Source organism: Delphinapterus leucas, chromosome 4 (assembly GCF_059928025.1).
Source record: "Delphinapterus leucas isolate spDelLeu-1000000601 "Yukka" chromosome 4, BTC_Dleu_Yukka2, whole genome shotgun sequence".
NCBI lineage: Eukaryota > Metazoa > Chordata > Mammalia > Artiodactyla > Monodontidae > Delphinapterus > Delphinapterus leucas.
In genome coordinates this window covers 81,353,681-81,371,207 of record NC_143132.1, presented here as the reverse complement: position 1 = coordinate 81,371,207, position 17,527 = coordinate 81,353,681, and the positions used below count along the sequence as shown (strand labels likewise).

The 17,527-nt window shown below is 47.9% G+C and overlaps 1 protein-coding gene across 1 annotated transcript in view; it reads right to left on the bottom strand.

Moving 5' to 3' along the window:
* ETV5 (ETS variant transcription factor 5) overlaps positions 1-402 on the bottom strand; it is a 56,379-nt gene extending 55,977 nt beyond the window's left edge. Inside the window, exon 1 of the mRNA XM_022570269.2 lies at positions 64-402. The gene's annotated coding sequence lies outside the window, so the exon portion shown is untranslated. The remainder of the gene's footprint in view (positions 1-63) is intronic.
* Positions 403-17,527: the final 17,125 nt, after the last annotated feature.

The following is a 17,527-nucleotide window of genomic DNA, read 5'->3' as shown; positions in this document are numbered from 1 at the left end:
GCCGGCTGGGCCCTTCCTGGACACCCCCTGCTAAGCCCCCTTGTCTCCTCGACGCCCCCTCACCTGAGGCAGCGGCTCTCCTCCCCTTGCAGCGGCCCCGGGGCGCAGGCGCGCTCACGCACGCGCGCACCGGGCCTGGGCGCCTAGGCTAATGGCTGGGCCGAACCGCTACGGGGACGTTGAACCGCTCCGCGCACCAGCCGCTGGACTCTGCGCCGCAGCTGCCAACCAGGCTGGAGCGCTGGCCCGGCCCCCAGCGGCCTGCCGCTCCGCCCTCTGCTATTGGCCCGCGGCTATAGCCCAGTAGCGTTCCCATTGGCCCGAGGCCGCTCCAGCGGCTGTCCATCACCTCTTGTTTACCCTGTCTGCGGGCAAATCCAGCCAAGCCGCCCCATCAACTCCGGTCCCCATTGGTCAACAGCGCGTCCTTCCCCACCTCTCAGGGGTCTGTTTTACATAATTTATGCACCGGGGCCCATTGGCCAATCAGCACAGGCTTGTTTATATAATGAATGTAAGGACGTTTTTCATTCATAAAAAACGCGACCTGAGGGGGAAGCTTAGCTGAGTCAGTGAAGAACTTAAAGGGGCCGAGGGCCTCGAGGAGCCGCAGTTCCTTCCTTCCCTGCAGCTCTCCCAACTTTTTACCGAGGCTTGGCTCTTTTCCCTTCCCCATTCACCCCTACTTCTCTCCCCGCCCCCCCGCCCCAGCAACACCACTGCCAGGACTGGGCCGCTGGGCGCCAGTCGTTTGCAGCTGCAGCACCAAGCGAATTTATCATTTTAGAATTCGGGCGACAGGAATCCGTCATTCCACCCGGAGAGAAACTCGCTGACCGACCTGGGCGTTCGGCCCATAGAAACACAGAAAACGGAAACCAAGCGCTCTAATCTTAGTTACCTTTAAGAGAGGCCTTAATTTCCTTTAATTAGGTTTCCAGTGGGGGAAGAATTAGCAGCATCTCCCTTTAAAATCTGAGCTCTCAAACAGATTTTAGTTACTATTTTATACTGGCCGGCCAAGGCCCAACCAAACCCCGTTTTCTCCCCACGTCTAATTGCGGTTTATAACCGCCAGAGTGGGTTTTGGATCCGAGATGAGGGAGGGTCGGCGCTCAAAGAAATCCTCTCCGAGGACTGCACCAACCAGTCCGCAGACCTAGAAATAGAAACATAAAGCCCTCCGAAACGGGCTTGCAGAGTTAGATCGCCTGCCTCCCTCCCGGGGCTGCTGTTTTCCATTTAAGTGTTGAATGCAAGATGGTGTGTTTGCGAATTAGATCCCGTGCAGCTGGGAACGACGAGAAGCTACTCCGCTTGCCAAACGACCGGGCACTAACTGCAATTGCTGAGATTCTTAACAGGGTGTTCCAGGAAACAAATCAGCAGTCCTCTCCCCTCTCCGCCCCCTCTGCCCCCTCCTGCAAGGCCGTGGGGCAGCTCTGTGCTCTCCCCCGGGATGCTGGGGCTTGTGAGGGAGCTCTTACATTCTCGTTCTGTTCGTGTGCCCTGCCGTTCACCCCCGTGTGCCGGCGGTGGGGAAGGAAGACGCCAAGTATCAGGGGAGTGCGCCTAGAAAAGGGAGCCCCAGGCAACTCTGGGGCTGCCTCACACCACCACCATGGGGAATGCAGTGTGGCTTTCTGGGAAAAAAAATTTAAGGAAAAATTTGCCCACTTTCTTTTCTGCTTCCACTTATGGGTTCTTGGTCTGTCGTTTATAGCCAAGAAATGTTGGAATTCACCAAAGGAAACCGGGAGTTTGGAGGCCCAGTGCTGACCACGCATGAGACTTTGCAAGAGAGTGGGGTGGGCATGAGCGGGTGGGTGGGAAAGCGCTCTGAACTTTTGACAAGCAGTTCCATGATATTTAATTTCCTAGGAGAGCAATTTGCTACCTACCCCAGCTCCAGTGGAGTTTTCCCTTAGTGCCTCTCCAGGTAGTGCCATTTCTGTTTGGCGGCTAGAGTACAGCCCTAGCCCAGTTGTGCTCCCAGTGTGTTGCTGAGGGCTGTCTCCCTGGCTAGACTCAGGGCCCAGATTAGCTCCCCAGTCCTCCTCCTCCCCAGCTTGTCTGCCCCCATCCTGCCCCACCTCATCCCATCTCATCCTGCTCTCTGATCTAGTTTCTCCAGAAGAGGTTTTGAATTCCTCTTCGCTTCAATCTGTCTTCAGGCCTCAGCCTGGTAGGCCTGCAGCCCATGGGGCCACATAAACCTTGGTGCATCATCACACTGGCTATAGGGAAACAGTGCAGGACACTTCACAGCGACTTCCTCCATGGGGTTGAACTTGAGGCCTGGGGTGTGACTTGGATGACCTTTGCCTTGAGCCAAGGCTCTCCATCCCACCTTGGGAAGAAAAGCTGATATTTCTGGATTAAGTAGTAATAAATAGCAGCTTAGTTGGGGGGAGGGGAGGAGTTGAGGGAGGGGTTTTTATGAGAAGATTGTCACACACACCAGATCATAGAGGGATTTACATCAGAGTAAAGCTCTTGCCAATTAATTATTTAGTCATTCGGTAAACATTTATTTTGTGCTCAATACTCGGCCAAACCCTGTGCTCAGCAAAAAAGTTACAGAGATGAGTAAGATCCAGTCTTTGTCTTGGAGGAGCCCACCATCTATTGTAGCATTTCAACGGCTGAAGTTTACTTAATGTATAACCTGTTCATGCCAGGCACAATTCTCTACAGATTATCTCATCTAGTCCTCAGAAGAATAGAACTGAAGTGGTCTCCACTGTTAATATCTGCACTTTATAGACAAGAAACAGAGGCACAGAGAGATTAAGTAACTTGCCAATAGTTGCTCAGCTTGTAGGTTTCTGAACCTGGATAAGCACTAAGGCAGGCAGGCTCCAGAGCCCATAAGTGGCCGACTTAGCATGTGCCTTTGTTGCTCAGGAAACCACCAGGAAATATCCTTTGAACCCCAAATGGTAGAGGGCAGAACTGGCTGAAGTCACAGGGAGGCAGATTTTTAGCTCAGTATCGGGTTCGGAAGAACTTTGGAATGTTTGGAGTGGCCCCAAAAGGAATACTGCTGCTGGTAATGAGCCTCCTGTCACAAGAGGTATTTATGCAGAAAGATTTAGTGCAGAGATACTACTGCACTGGGTGGCGTAGATGAACTCAGAGGATTGCTCCAGCTCTGAGAATATGACTCGTGTTGGACAGGGGTTCAGGCCCTGGGCCCAGGCACCTTGCCTCTGCTGTGAAATGTGAGGGTGTAACTCATGATGAACTACCTTGCCAGACTGATGCCTGGGCCCAGAGTTTGTTCCTTACTGTTAAGTGTTTATGATGTTTTTTTTTCCTACACCTCTTCCTTCTTTTCTTCTGCTTCTCCTTCTTAGTGACTTACCTCCCCCGCTCCCATCCCCATCCCACTCCCCGTCTTCTTGAATTATCTTTGCCTTTAAAAAGAGTTAAGGGTCGGTATTTAGAAGTTCTTTGTTTAGTACACCGAGTCTTTCCTCCTAAGAACATTACTTACATTGGAGGATTTGTCCAGCCTCTGTTCTGATGTACCATTCCCTCTCCTTCAGGAGAGAAACGGGACTGGAAAAGATAACAAAAAGAGAGACCAGCCCTCTGGAACGTTCATCTCGTGTCAATCTAGCCTTTGTTCTCTGGCAACAGCAAAACTCAATCACAGTAGGATAACTAGCCCCTTGTTCTTCGATTTGCAATGTGTTTTCAGAGGAATAACACAGAAGGATAGAAAAGTCCCTTGCCCCCAACCTGAAAGCTTCTGTTTCCCTTTAGAGGACTGCTTTTAAAGTCTCCCCCTAAAACCCCAAAAGCAAGTTAAAGTATAACTCAGGTAACCCTGCCTTGAGCTATCACCAAGATGGCAGTGGGAAATGTGGCAGCATGGTGATCTTGGTCTCTCTCACAGTGGGACAGTGCCTCCCCTTCCTCTGATCGAAATGCTGCAGGGAGTGTGGCCCTGTCTGGAGGTGAGGGTGTGGGCTACATGACCCTGGCGGGGGTGGTCCTTTCCCATTCTTGTATAATACAGGGGAAGGGACTCGAGGACTGCGTCAAAGAGGTGCAGCAGCGTTTTTCTTGTCTTCAAGGGATAAAGGATTCTATCTGGTTGGCACACCTTCCTTTGTAAAATTCAGATATAAATACCCTAAAAACTGAGGCAAGAAAAGAAAATCTTTTCGATTCAACGTCTCTTTAAACGAATAGGTGCCATATTGTCTTCAGGGTTCTTTGTAGTCAGGGAGTAATAATAGCTGACATTTACTGAGTGCTTAATATGAGCCAGACGCTTTTCCAAACACTTCACATGTATTAGCACGTTTAGTCCCAACAACAGCCCTCTGAGGGAGGTACTATTATTATCACCTACACTTCTCACAGATGAGGAAGGTTAGGTGCAGGGAGGTTACATAAATCGCTACATGGCTAGCACACAGTCAGAGGGAGACTGTACCCCCGGGACCCCCTCCAGAGTCCTGCCAGTAACCACTCTGCTGGGCTGTCTCAGCTCCAAAGAAGGTGTGTGTGCTTAGTGACAGGAGCTGACCCCAAAAAGTCATGTTACTGTACCAGGCCATTTAGGGGCTTTGCCTATACTAACCCCCTTGATTCTCCTAACAACCCTGTGATGTAGATACCATTATTATCCCTATTTCATGCATGATGAAACTGAGGCACAGAGAAGTTAGGTAACTTGCTGAAGATCGCATAGCCAGTAAGAGTTGGAGTCAGGAGCCCATCGCAGATCTTGTACAGAGTCCTTGCTCCGAAACACTTTACTATGAAGTCTTAGCTCCAGCCATCTTCCAACTCTGTCGGTTTCCCTCATCTTGCCTTTGGGGCTCTGGCTGCTTCCTTGCCATTCCCCTGAGAGTCACTGTGCTTCCTTGGGAACGTGCTCCAGCAAATCCAGGCAGATTTCTGAATAATTATCTTGGGCCAGCTCGAATTTGTCTTCATTAGAGCCATGTCAGAAAGAGACTAGAAATTACCTGTACTGAGCATCCCCTAGATGCCAGGCTCTGTGCTAAGACACTTCACATACATTGTCATTTAGTGCTCCCATTCCTTCTTGGAGGTGGTGATAATACCCAGTTTGCAGATGTGAAAACAGAGGGTCAAAGTGAGATTTAAAAAACCATGTCTGAGGCTTCACAGTCAGGAAGGAACAAGCCAAGCCTCTGATCCAATAGGTTGACCCTGTGACCCACTGGCCTAGTGGGGCCTCATTCTTTCCCGGCTCATTTCCTGAGCTTGAGGACACCCCCTCTCCTACCTCTTTCTCCTAATTCTCAATTCTTAGATTTTATAAAACATCCACTATCAAGAAAACTTGGGGGCACATGTTATAGATTCCTGACTGCTGAGGAATTTCTTCCTTAAGCCCCAACACTTACCAGAACCGTAGGGTGAAAATCTTTGGAAACTTCCCATGGCTTCTTATTGCCTTCAGAAAGGAGTCCAGCTCCAGAACAGGATCTTTACTGCTCCCTGGTGACTCTGCAGCCTCTCCCGAGCCTTCTAGACCTTGGGTCCGGCCATGCAGAACAGAGCTGCCTGTTCCTTGAGCACGTCACCCATCAGCATCCTGCTCTACCTCTGAGGCCCGTGAAGGGTCCCTGCATGAAAGAGCCTCAGGTTGCTGGGCTTCTGGGGGATCCCATGTCTGATCTTTAGAGTTTTCCGGCTCCTTTTCCATAGTAGGTTGTCAAGCGGAGCTTCTCAATACATTAAGAACACGCTTTTCCAGCAGCCCCCCATGTTCGCTGGGATTTTCTGCCTCCGAGTACCACGTGCTTGGAAATCAACAAACCAAGGGAGTTTGAAACAGGCGTCCACGGGTTCTGAGTGAGAGCTAAAGGGCCCCTCCGATGAGGAAGTGGATGAACTTGAATGTGTAGACTTGACAAAATCTATTTTGACCTTTCGGAGTCCTCTTTTTGCTTCCTTCTGTGCCGTTAGTGGAGAGTTTCCTATGGCCAGGGGTTAACCCTTGCTTGGATGTGCTCAGATTTGAGCCCCTGAAATCTGAGTAGCAGGGTAACCTAGAACTTGCCCTCCTCCAGCTGTGAAAGGCTTGTGGCGTTGCCCCACCATCCTACTGGGCGAGCAGGCTGAGGGGATGGTAGGGCTGGGAGGTGCATTCTCTCACGGGCCCGCTTCACGGTGGCAGCTGGAGAGCGGGTGGTGGCTCTTTCAGCTATTGGCTTGGTTTTTGAGTGCCCACCCCGGCTCGGGCTCTGTCAGGCCTGTCAAGGGGGCTGTATTTATTTGGAGTTGGACAAAGGGAAGATCAACTCTGCCCAACTGGTAATAGAGCCCTCAGGTGAAATGCTCCACCAGTGTGGATTCTATCACAAGGCTTCAGATGGGGCGTCCAGCCCGCCCGTTCACCCTGCGGCAGTCTTCCCGCCTATTGCCACCTGAAGCCAAACAATCAGTGTGTTTAAAACAAGTAGGTGGCTTCTGCCAACCTTTCCCCACCTAGATTCTTGCGAATAGTCTGTCTCTGGCCCCCAACCTCTGGGACGTAGGGCAGCTTCCATTTAAACCAGAGCCCACCTGAAAACCTCTCCGCACCCCTGTTCCTCTCCCTTTTTTGCCTTCTCGCCCATTAAAAAGCCAAACTACTTGGCCGGAAAGGTAGACTTTGAGCACAGCATCTCGTCCCAGGAAAGCTCTGGCTGCTCGGCAGCACAGAGGTGCCGGGTGCTCTGCAGTCAGGCTCTGCCTCTGGCGGGACGCAGGTGCTCGTAAAACCATCAGGGACCATGGTTTAGAGGCCATCTCCCGCTGCTGGGCCATCGCTGGGTATCTAGGAGGCTAGAAGTTCGGCATCTGACTCTTAAGAGGGATTATCCGCTTGATGTAAGCGAATGCTCAGGCATCTCATTTGTGGCTTATTTCGCGTGTTTGTTTACTTTTTACTGAAGTACAACATACATACTGGAAAGTAAACAAATCATAAGTGTGGAGCTTGATGAATTCTCACAAAGCAAGCTCCTCTGTGCATCTAGCATCCAGATTACAGAACATTTTCAGCTCACGCCCTCAAAGGACCCCTCATCCCCTCCTCTAGTCTAGTGACTGCCCGTCCCCCGGCTCTACAAGGGCAGTCACCATCTGGGCTTCCAGCATCACAGATCAATTTTGCCTGGTTTTGTATATTATACAGATGGAAGCATACAGTACATACTCTTTTGTAACTGGCTTCTTCAACACTATGTTTGGAAGACTCATCCATTTTGTAGTGTGTACTTGTGTTTTGTTTATTCTCTTCGCTGTACAGTGTCCCACTGTATGAATATATTACAACTGATTTTTCCATTTAATCGTTAATGGACATTTGGGCAGTTTCCAGTTTTTTGCTATTATTAATGACGTTGCTTTGAACACTCTAGTGAGACTCTAGTATATGTCCTTTGGTAAACTGCAACCTGATTTTCATTGTTCACTTAAGATATAGTCACAGAATTCATTTTCTTGTCTTATTTCTTTGAAAAGTGGCAGAGACTCATGACAAAAATCTCAAGATCACAGAAAGGTACAGAATGGAAAATAAACACCCCACATCACCTCCTAGCCCTACCCATTCTTCAGGATCATGCACTATTAACAGTTTCTCAATATGTTCTACTGCCTAGACAATCATATCTAAGTATATGCATTATAGCCTTTAAAAAAACACAAATTGGACTTTGCCACACTGTTTTTCTGCCCCCTGCCCTTGCTCCCGCCACCCATAGCACTGTAGAGGCCAGGTAATAAGTGGATGAGAGTGTTTGGCCATGAAAGGCAAACGGCCCTTCCCACCTGTTAGACTAGGCTGGGCTATCACTTTTAATAGGCCCTTACCTCATTAAGGTAAGACGCACGGGAGTTTACACAGCCGTAAATTTCAGTTCCACGTCCAAAAACATTTGTTGAGTGGCCGGTGTCCTCGGCGTGGGGCTTGTCCGAGAAGAGCTCCCCGTCTGGTGCGAGGTGGGTGAAAGGCACAGGAACAAATAGCTATTATACAATGTTTACAGGTGTCGTAACCGAGGCCTGTAAATGGGTTCTGGGAGTACAAACGAAGGAGCAGTGAGTACATCCTGTTCGGGTCAAGGAAGGCACCAAAGAGGCTTGACATTTGGGCCAACCCTTGAGTGATTAATTACTAGGACTTTGCTGGGCAGAGTGAGGAGGGAAGGGCCTTCCAGGCAGAGAATAGTGTTCACACACAGCGAGGCCTTGCGGTCCCTGGAGGGTCCGGCCAGAAGGAGATGTGACTGAGAGGGGGCTAGAATGGATACTTGGGGACCGGGTGTCAGGCGTCTTATATAGTCATTCGAGGGGCGATCATTCACACTTTAGAATCATGGGATGCACCTCATAGATGCTTACAGATATCAACCAAAAGGCACACGAAGACCGCTTCCAACATCATACCTCTGTATTGCCCTCCATTACAGCATATATCACATTGTTCATGTGTCGAGTCACCCATGGGACAAATTCCTCTAATAGGGACCCTTTGGACGCCTGTCTGAATTACCCAGCCCCAAACATAGCACCTGGCACTTAGCAAGAGGTCACCAAAGGATGAATGAACATGTGAGAATGCAAGTGATTTCTACTGAACAGCAAACCCTCTGCTCGAGAAAGGGGGTGGCTGGGTTACCCTTTCTTGGTGGATTTGTTTTTCTGTATGGCCTGCTTCGGCCTGCCCACCTGGTAGGCGAGGACTGAGAAGCATGTGACCTGGGCTCTGCCATAGCTCAGGCTGTGGGCTGAGAGAGGTGCTGCATTTTCTTAGCAGCAACACCTGGGCCCTGGGACACTGCCTTTCATTTCAGCCAGATCTGGGGTAGCATGGAACTTGGTGGGACCCTACAGCCTCATCACGGCCCTTAGCAACCCAGAGCAATTCATACCGCACCAGAACACCCCAATCTCCCATTTGCATTTTGGAAATCCAGGCCTTGTTCAGAAGGAGGGGTTCAGCCTCCTCATCGACTTGTTCAACCCACATCCTCCCCGATAGGTGCCCCCTTGCCCATTGGGCTGGCAATCTTGAACAGCTTTCTGTTTCTCCTTGGGCCTGCCTGCTCCTCCTAAGTGTGGCCAGCTTTCTGGGATAGACTCCAGGGCACCTAGACCATATCCTTCAGGCAGGCAAGAAAGATCAACATTTCAGTCTGACCACTGAGGAATTTTCTTCATCAGGTAGCACCCTGGTTGGGAGGATTTCATGTGCCCTTTGACTTGAACTACCTTTGAAATCTTTCCTCACTCTTTTTTTTTTTTTTTGCGGTACGCAGGCCGCTCACTGTTGTGGCCTCTCCCGTTGCAGAGCACAGGCTCCGGACGCGCAGGCTCAGAGGCCATGGCTCACGGGCCCAGCTGCTCCGCAGCATGTGGGATCTTCCCGGACCGGGGCACGAACCCGTGTCCCCTGCATCGGCAGGCGGACTCTCAACCACTGCGCCACCAGGGAAGCCCCTTTCCTCACTCTTGTTGCTCCTTTCTCCATAACCTAATTGCTTCGGATATTTATCTGGGTTTCAGCTGGACCTTCCCACCTAGGAATGTTCATCTTGAACCAAGAAACTGACCTCAGGGTTTGTCCTGACAAGGTTGTCTCAGCCACAATAGGATATAAAAGCTAAATATGGTCTTCCTCTTCCTCCCTATATGTTAAACTGGTTTCAATGACAAGATGTACTTTCTCATTACGGGATCCATGTTTTATCCTTTCCAACCCACGCATCCTGACTGGAATGCAGGCAGCATTCATTTACAACTATGTGTACACCTTGCAAATGTAAATGGTAACGAGGTAATCCATATGGTAATATGGTAATAGCTCTATAGCCTCCCTTCTGGAACCAGTTCTTGATTTATTCAAAGATCTTCAGTGGGTTAAACTACCTCCCCCTGCTTCCCAGATTCACAGCCTTCTCTTGCAGTTACTAAGTTACATCTGCACTCCTTGTGTGGTGAATCAAGGTTGAACATGAAGCCAAACGCCCACTTCTTAGCTCACCTCCATCACTACTAACTGACACAGGCTGGGATCTGGGACCCTCTGCTGCAGTGCTTGCACCTGGACAAATGTCTCCTCGAGCAACAAAATACAAAGAAACCATAAGGGACTAAAGATAACAGCGTGCACGCACAGTTGGGGCAAATTCTTCACACAAGATACAAAAAGACCAAAAAGACCCCAACTGCCGCTTCTGTAGATCTGGAAGCAAAAACAGGGTGTCAGGAGCAAAAGCAGCATACTGTGCATGCCCCCTGCACTCAACACCACCAAAGGGGTGGGCAGATCACCTAAGCCCCCCCTCTGGCCCGACCCCTGGACCCACCCCTACCCTCGCCCCATATAAGGGACCAGCTCGCCAACCCCCTTGGGGAGTGAGCAAGGGAACCGATTACTTGTTTTTGCTTCCCCTCTGCTGCAGCAGGGACCCCAATAGAGCCTTGCCGGAATTTCTTGTCCGGACTCTAGTCAATTTCTCTTGATTGCGGAAGGACTCTAGTCAATTTCTCTTGATTGCGGAAGGCCAAGAACCCTGGTCGGTATCATAACTACGTGACTGTTGGCAGCCCATTTCACTTCTCTGCACATCAGTCTCCTACTCGAAAAACGGGAATCACAACTCCTGCCTCACAGAGCTGTTGGATTGTTCAGTGACAGCCTGAGTGACGATATCCAGTGCCTAGTAGGTGTGGGCAGTGAACCTGGACTTCCCTTATGGCGCTGCCACTTGCTCAGTGGGTGAATTTGGGCAAATTCAATCTCTCTGAGACTCAGTCTTATCATTTGTAGAATAGAGATGATAATGCAAACCTTAAGGTTTCCGAGGAGGAATAAATACAATATTCAAAAAGCACATAACGGAATGTCTGGCATAGAGTAAAAACATAATACATCTTCTCCCTCCCCTCTTCTCTGTATGACTGCAGCCACTAGGTGCTAACCTTTCATGACCCCTACTGATTCTTTCAGTATCCGCCTCCACCAACCCTGGTAAATTGAAGAGTTCCCAACATTTTACTTCTCAATGTATTATTCCCTCCCTTGTAGATTTCACTTAGTGCTTTCTTCTTAACTACTTTTCTGTGATGTCTAGTGTTTCTTCTTCATTGATTTCTGGAGGAACTAAAGGAGCCGGGTTGTATCGCAGGACAGAGGGCAGAAAGCCTTCATGAAGGCTGTGATGTTTGAATGGGACCTTGCGGAATGCAGAGGGGTTTAGAGATCATAGGCGGAACAGGGTGATAAAGGCACAAATGTGCCTGAGTGTGTGATATGTTGGCGGAAAACGGGTGTCATGTGTCTGAAGCAATGGTTTGTAAAGTCACCCAGGTGTCCTGGCTCATAGCAATCATAATTTTCTTAGCAGACCACGAAGATTTTTTTTTTTTTTTAAAGACTACCACACCTAGAAAAATGGTACAGATGAACTGGTTTGCAGGGCAGAAACTGAGACACAGATGTAGAGAACAAACGTATGGACACCAAAGGGGGAAAACGGTGGGGGCAGGGGTGGTGGTGGTGTGATGAATTGGGTGATTGGGATTGACATGTATACACTGATGTGTATAAAATGGATAACTAATAAGAACCTGCTGTATAAAAAAATAAATAAAATTCAAAAAATAAAAAATCATTAAAAATACTACCACAAAAGCATGTGGTATATAATTCTATCACATGAACCAATAACAATTTTATTAGTAGAAAATGGTAATTTATTTTACATGTACATATAAAACCACAAGCATGAGCACATGTCTGTGAAATAAACAAGCTGTTGAAGACACGTGATGGGCTCTTCCTGAGGCTTTTCCATGAATTTTCACCAGGGACTTGTTTTTTTGCTTTGCCATCTGTAGGCTCTCACTAGCGCTAGGCAGAGCTGCTGGTGCCAAAGGTTTAACAAAAGTTGATGGGAGAAAACTTAACGTTGGGGAAAATTGTATCTTTGAGCACAATTTGGACAAGACTCCATTATTCCATTTTAGTAAAGGAACATTTCTTTCCATTGGATGGGACTTCTGAGGGCCACTGAAATGCAGCCTGCCATACCGGAGGGCTGGGCTGGATGCAGGGGTGGGTGGTAGGGAGGGTGGGGGAGGTGGAAGGCAGAGGAGGGTGAGTTTGGAGGGAGTTGGGTAGGGACTGTGTGTTGGTGATCTGAGGAATCTGGATCTGATTCCTTGAGCAAGAGGGAGCCAAGGTAAGTAGTTCTGGAGTAGGGGAGGGGCAAGTGGAGAGGGGAAATCTGCAGAAGACAAATCAAATGGGTGAAGGGTGGCTTGAAGCATCAGAGCAGAGAGGTGAGAGGAAAATCATGCAGCTTTCAGATGAAGAGATAGGGGGATCGGAAAAGCATCTGTTAGATGCCTTCTTGTCCAGGGCCAGATCACTCCAAAGTGCAAATAAACAGGACGGAGTCCACAGGAAGGATGGGGAAGGCTGTCTATGGGCTGCTGGTGCTCTGAGTGCCTCAGAATGACTGGCATCAGCCCAGCACACCCTTCTGCTGCTGCTTTCTGCCTCTGCTGGCTGGCAGAGAGGAGGAAGAAAGGAGGTCTAAATCCCTTCAGTGAGTAAGTGATTAAGCACACGCCAGGTTGGGGAGGAGGCTCGTGTTTGCTCCTCCCCCTGCCTCCCTGCCCCCGCCCCCACACCAGGGATTTCTTCCAGGGGCCCTTCATCAAGCCTGACCATGAATGGTAGAGGTCAATTCAAGCTGTTTTCCACCCAAGTCCACCGTTGACATGTAACAGAATCCTGCACACTGTTACATTTGTTATTTTTAAAGACTTGGTACATTATTACTTGTTAAGGGAGTGGGGATCAGAAGTAGAATTTGTTCTTTTCAACAGGCAGTCATGCGTATCTATCATGATACTTAAAATATTTTTTAATTTATGGCCTAATTCCAATCAGAGAAATTTTGGATATTTAATACTCGTTTTCTTAGTAGTTTCCCTCAAATTGTTTTTAATTTTTTAAATGAGTTTTCTTAATTCACCCAAACTGGGAATTTCATCTTTGAAAAGTTTTTAAAATATTACAGATTATAAAGTCATTATATACCCATTGTGTACAATTAGGAAAATACAAAAAACAATTAAAAATAAATGAACAGATACCCATAATTCTAGAAATGAATACTGTTGACATTTAAACATATTTTTTCCCTGTCTTTTTTTGGTGGGGGGTGCACTGTTTTTCATAATGGAGATTTTTTTTTAACATAACTTTGCATTTTACCTAGCATGATATCATAGACATGTCCCCCAGGGCATTAAACATTCTTCATAAATTCCATTTTTAAGTTTTGCCTAATGTACCTTCTTATGGCTATAACATCATTTACTTGTTTCCCTGCTGTTGGATATTAGGCTGTTTCCAATTTTTTGAGGTTAGAAACAACACTACCATGAACATTGTGTGTGTGTGTGTGTGTGTGTGTGTGAGTATAGGTGTGACTGTTGGAAATCTGGCCATACTTTGTTGCCTATCTCAGATGAGGGTCAAAGGCTCCCTCCCATTGTGAATGACAGCTGTCAGGCAAAGGAAGGGCTGGGCCAGAGGCATCCATCTGGCTCCTGGGAGAGGCAATAAAACTCAGAGCACAGGGGTGTTATCAACATCAGGGAGGTCTTGCAGTTCCACTTGGTAATGGGGGAATCTAAAAGACAGTTTTCAAAGGAAACATAGAGGTTTTCAAAAAGTCATTTGAATTGATTGGGTTAGTATTGCTTGGCTTTTAAATTACATGTGTTAAAAGATAGAGGATCTAATGAGTAGAGAGTAGCAGTTGCTTTGAATAAAAACTGGTAGGAATAGGCAGACATTGTCTTCTGTGCAGGCCGGTTCCCTTGGTGAAGCGGTCCCCGGGGAAGGAGCTTTGGGGTCAGCAAATCAGAATTCTGACTCGAGCTGAGCTATCTCAGGGCAAGTTGCTTGGCCTCTCTGAGCCTCAGATTCCTCACTTACAAACTGAGGTGGATGAGGACACCGTCATGGCTCACCTGCAGTTTGTTGAGAGGAACTGAACACCAAGTAAGGGGAAGGAAGTGGTGGCTGAGGCTGAGCCCTGAGGAGTTGCTAAGGCATGTTCTTGACCCAGAATTCTAAATAGATGTGCCTGTCCTCAGGACAGCCCAACCCAGAAGACTCACGCTTAACAGGATACGGAAATGAAGGGGGAGTCCTGGGTTATATTTTCAGAATCCACTGCAGGGATCTTAAGCGATCTCTCTTCAGGCGTTTAATAAATGGTTTAATTTGCACACACTGGGTTTCCATAACTGATAGTTCAACGCTGTGCTTCCCACGCCCGCACCCCCCAGCCTGGTGGGGGACAGGGCTGGGCTAAGAGAACGCTGAAACATTGCATTCTTCCCTCAGACACTTTAAAACCCTGCAATCAAAGCAGAGGCCTTATTCGGAAACAACTGTATCCGATGACAGCTTATTATGGAAGGTTCTGAACTTCTAAGAATTCCTTAGTAGGAAACAAACAAAATACAAAGATCTCTTCCGAATTTTCTGCCACTAGGAATTTTTTATTTCTGACTTCTCCAACCGTGCTGCATGTTTGCTAAAACGTAGGCACACAGATACAGGGCATGTGATGCTTGGGTGGGCGGAAGGCTAGCTTCAGTGGGCCAGGGAGCTGGAGAAAGTTTGGTTCAACTCCCACGCATTCCTGGGAGGTAGATTTCTCCATTAGCTCACCATGGACATCAAGTAAAGATTTCTGATGGGAGTGTGTTGGTGTGTTTTCAGATCCCAGGCACTTCTGAATCTGTAGAATGATAGGAAAGAAAATCTTGATCACCTGTCATGTATGGGATGCTGACAGGCCCCAGGAGGTTTTATTTAGAGATATTCCAGGGGGAACTTACCATCCTGGCTTCATCTGCTCTTCTCTCTCAGGAGGAAAGAGTTACGCTTTTCCTGCTCCCACCCTGGACATTTTATTTTTACAGTTCTCTGAAGTGCCCTCAGAGAGCTAAGCGTCAGGCTGAAGGCTCTGTGTATCTTTGCAACAGATTAGAACATATTCACATTTTATTTGTTCCCAGAGCAAATATTTCCCTTGGAATGAAATTGAAGCAGCGGAACAGGATCAGGCAGGACCGGCCACCAAAGACAGCCCCCCCAGCCCCCAGGGCCTACACAGTTGGTTCTCCCCTATTGGCTCACTTAGGCCACAGAGACCCATATTGATTCCTCGATTCATTCAGAAATAATCAGTGAGTCCCACCCATGAACCAAGCACTGTGCTGGTTATAGAAATAAAAAGAGAAACGGATTCTGTCCTCAAGGGCTCGTAGTCAAGTAGAGGAGATAAGAGGTGTTTGTATATGAATGACTCTAATCTAGGTGAGAAAGATAAAAGTCTTCAGAACTCAGGAGATCAAATGCTCTGAGGCGGGTGATTATTGTGTGTGTATATGTGTAAGGGTGGGAGGACAAGCGGAAGGTTGTGATGTGTATGTGCCTCTGTGTGTGTGTGTGTGTGTGCGTGCATGTTAACGGGAGTAAGCCTATGTCCGTAGTAAGTTGTGGTAGTGAATGTGGGTGTGAGTGTGTGGTAGTGGAGGTGCTATGTATGCGTGTGTGCATGTGTGCATGTTGATCATGCTGGTGGTAGAAATGAGGTAGGAAAGACTTTTAGGCAAAGTGGGGTGGGTAGAAAAAAGATGGGTCGGGTATATGTGTATGGTGAGGGGTGTGTGTGTGTGTGTGTGTGTGTGTGTGTGTGTGCGTGCGCGCGCATGTGCGTGCGTTGTCCTCGGTCGTGGTAGGGCTGAGAGAGGGAAGGTCTACTGGCAAGTGCAGATGGGGAGAAGGAGGAGGGCCCGGCAGGCAGAGGACGGAGCCACGGAGATGGGACAGCTCTGGGGGCCATGTGCCAGGGGAGGGTGGGTGGTAGGAACTACGCTAGGAGGTAGGGTTTAGTTTTGATAAATGCTTTCTGATCAAGACAATGACCAGTTGGCACACACCAACTGTCCTTCGTCCTAAGCTCCTGCTAGGATCTTGGGTTAAAGGAGTCTTTTCCTTCCCTGAAGGTCGGACCCCAGCTAGAAGTCAGGCCTCCTGACTGAATCTCCGAGCGTTCACCGGGCCCCTTCTCAACCTGCACTGCTGCACCGCGGGTGCTTCTTACGGTTTCCAGTCTCGCGAGACCTCAGGATAGCGACGGTGGATTCTACTGGGCTCGGGGCAGAGGAGGGTTAAATGCTAGGATCCCGGAGGCAAAGGTTAGAAATCAGGCAGTGTGTAGCTACCTGCCAGCAGAGCAAGGGGATCTCTAGCACCCTCACAATTCACGGGCTGCCTGGGCTAGGATATGCATTTTGTGGAGCTTTTTAAAGAACAAACAAGGAGGCAGATGGTAGGAGCTCCCTTTCTCAAATTTTGGTTTGCTTTTCATTACTTTCCCCTTTCTAGATAGGGTCAAAGCTGCTGCATGATTAAACCTTGGCCAGATAAGAATGTTTTATTTCCATTTAATTAGACAAGGAAAAGAAACTAACATTTATAGAAAGTCTAATATTTGCAAGATACGTGTCCTCTTCATAGTTCTCTGAGAGGTAAATACCATCATCCTCATTTTAGAGATGAGAAAATTAGGGCTAAGAGAACTAAGGTCACTAGCGCAAAATCACTCTGGTAACTTCTGTAGTGAGTTCCCCATCACTGGTCTCCTAGCTGAAGCTTGAACCTGTCTGTTGGGCATAAAAGACCACGCTCTCTTTATAACGCTTCCTGAAGTTTAGGTGGCAGCCTGATATAGTGAGGTGATGGTGCATTTTGTCATCAGATGGACATGGTTTCAGACCCAAGCTCTTCCCTGTACTGATTGGGTATGTGAGCTTGTATTCCTTCCTTCCTTGGCAAATATTCAAGGGCCTGTTATATTCATGTTAAACATTGAGCTGGGAACATATCAGTTAACTTCACAATCCCTGGCCTCTCAGAGTTCCAGTCTGATGGATAGTGCAGACCATGAAACAGGCAATTGCGATGTAGTTTGAGAAGTGCTGTGACGGGGAGGCACCAGATGCTATGGGAGCTTCTCTGTCCAACCTGGTAGCCACTGACCCCAGGCTAGTGCTGCCAATGTAAAATAAATACTGGATTTTGAAGACTTAGTATGAAAAAAATAATGTTAAGTAACTCATGAATAATTTTTGTATTGAGTACAGGTTGAAATGATAATATTGGGCTGGCCAAAAAGTCCGTTCAGGTTTTCTATAACATGAAAAACCCGAACAAACTTTTTGGCCAACCCAATATTTGGGATATGCTGAGCTAAATAAAATATTTGATTAAAGTGAATTTCACCTGTTCCTCTTTACTCCTTTTACGTGCCTATTAGGAAATTTAAACTTACAGATGTGGCTCACATTATATTTCGATTGAACGGCTCCACTCTGGAAGAATAAAGACATGGGATGATATTTCCTTAGTGCAACAATCTAAGAACACTTATCACGTGACTGCCCC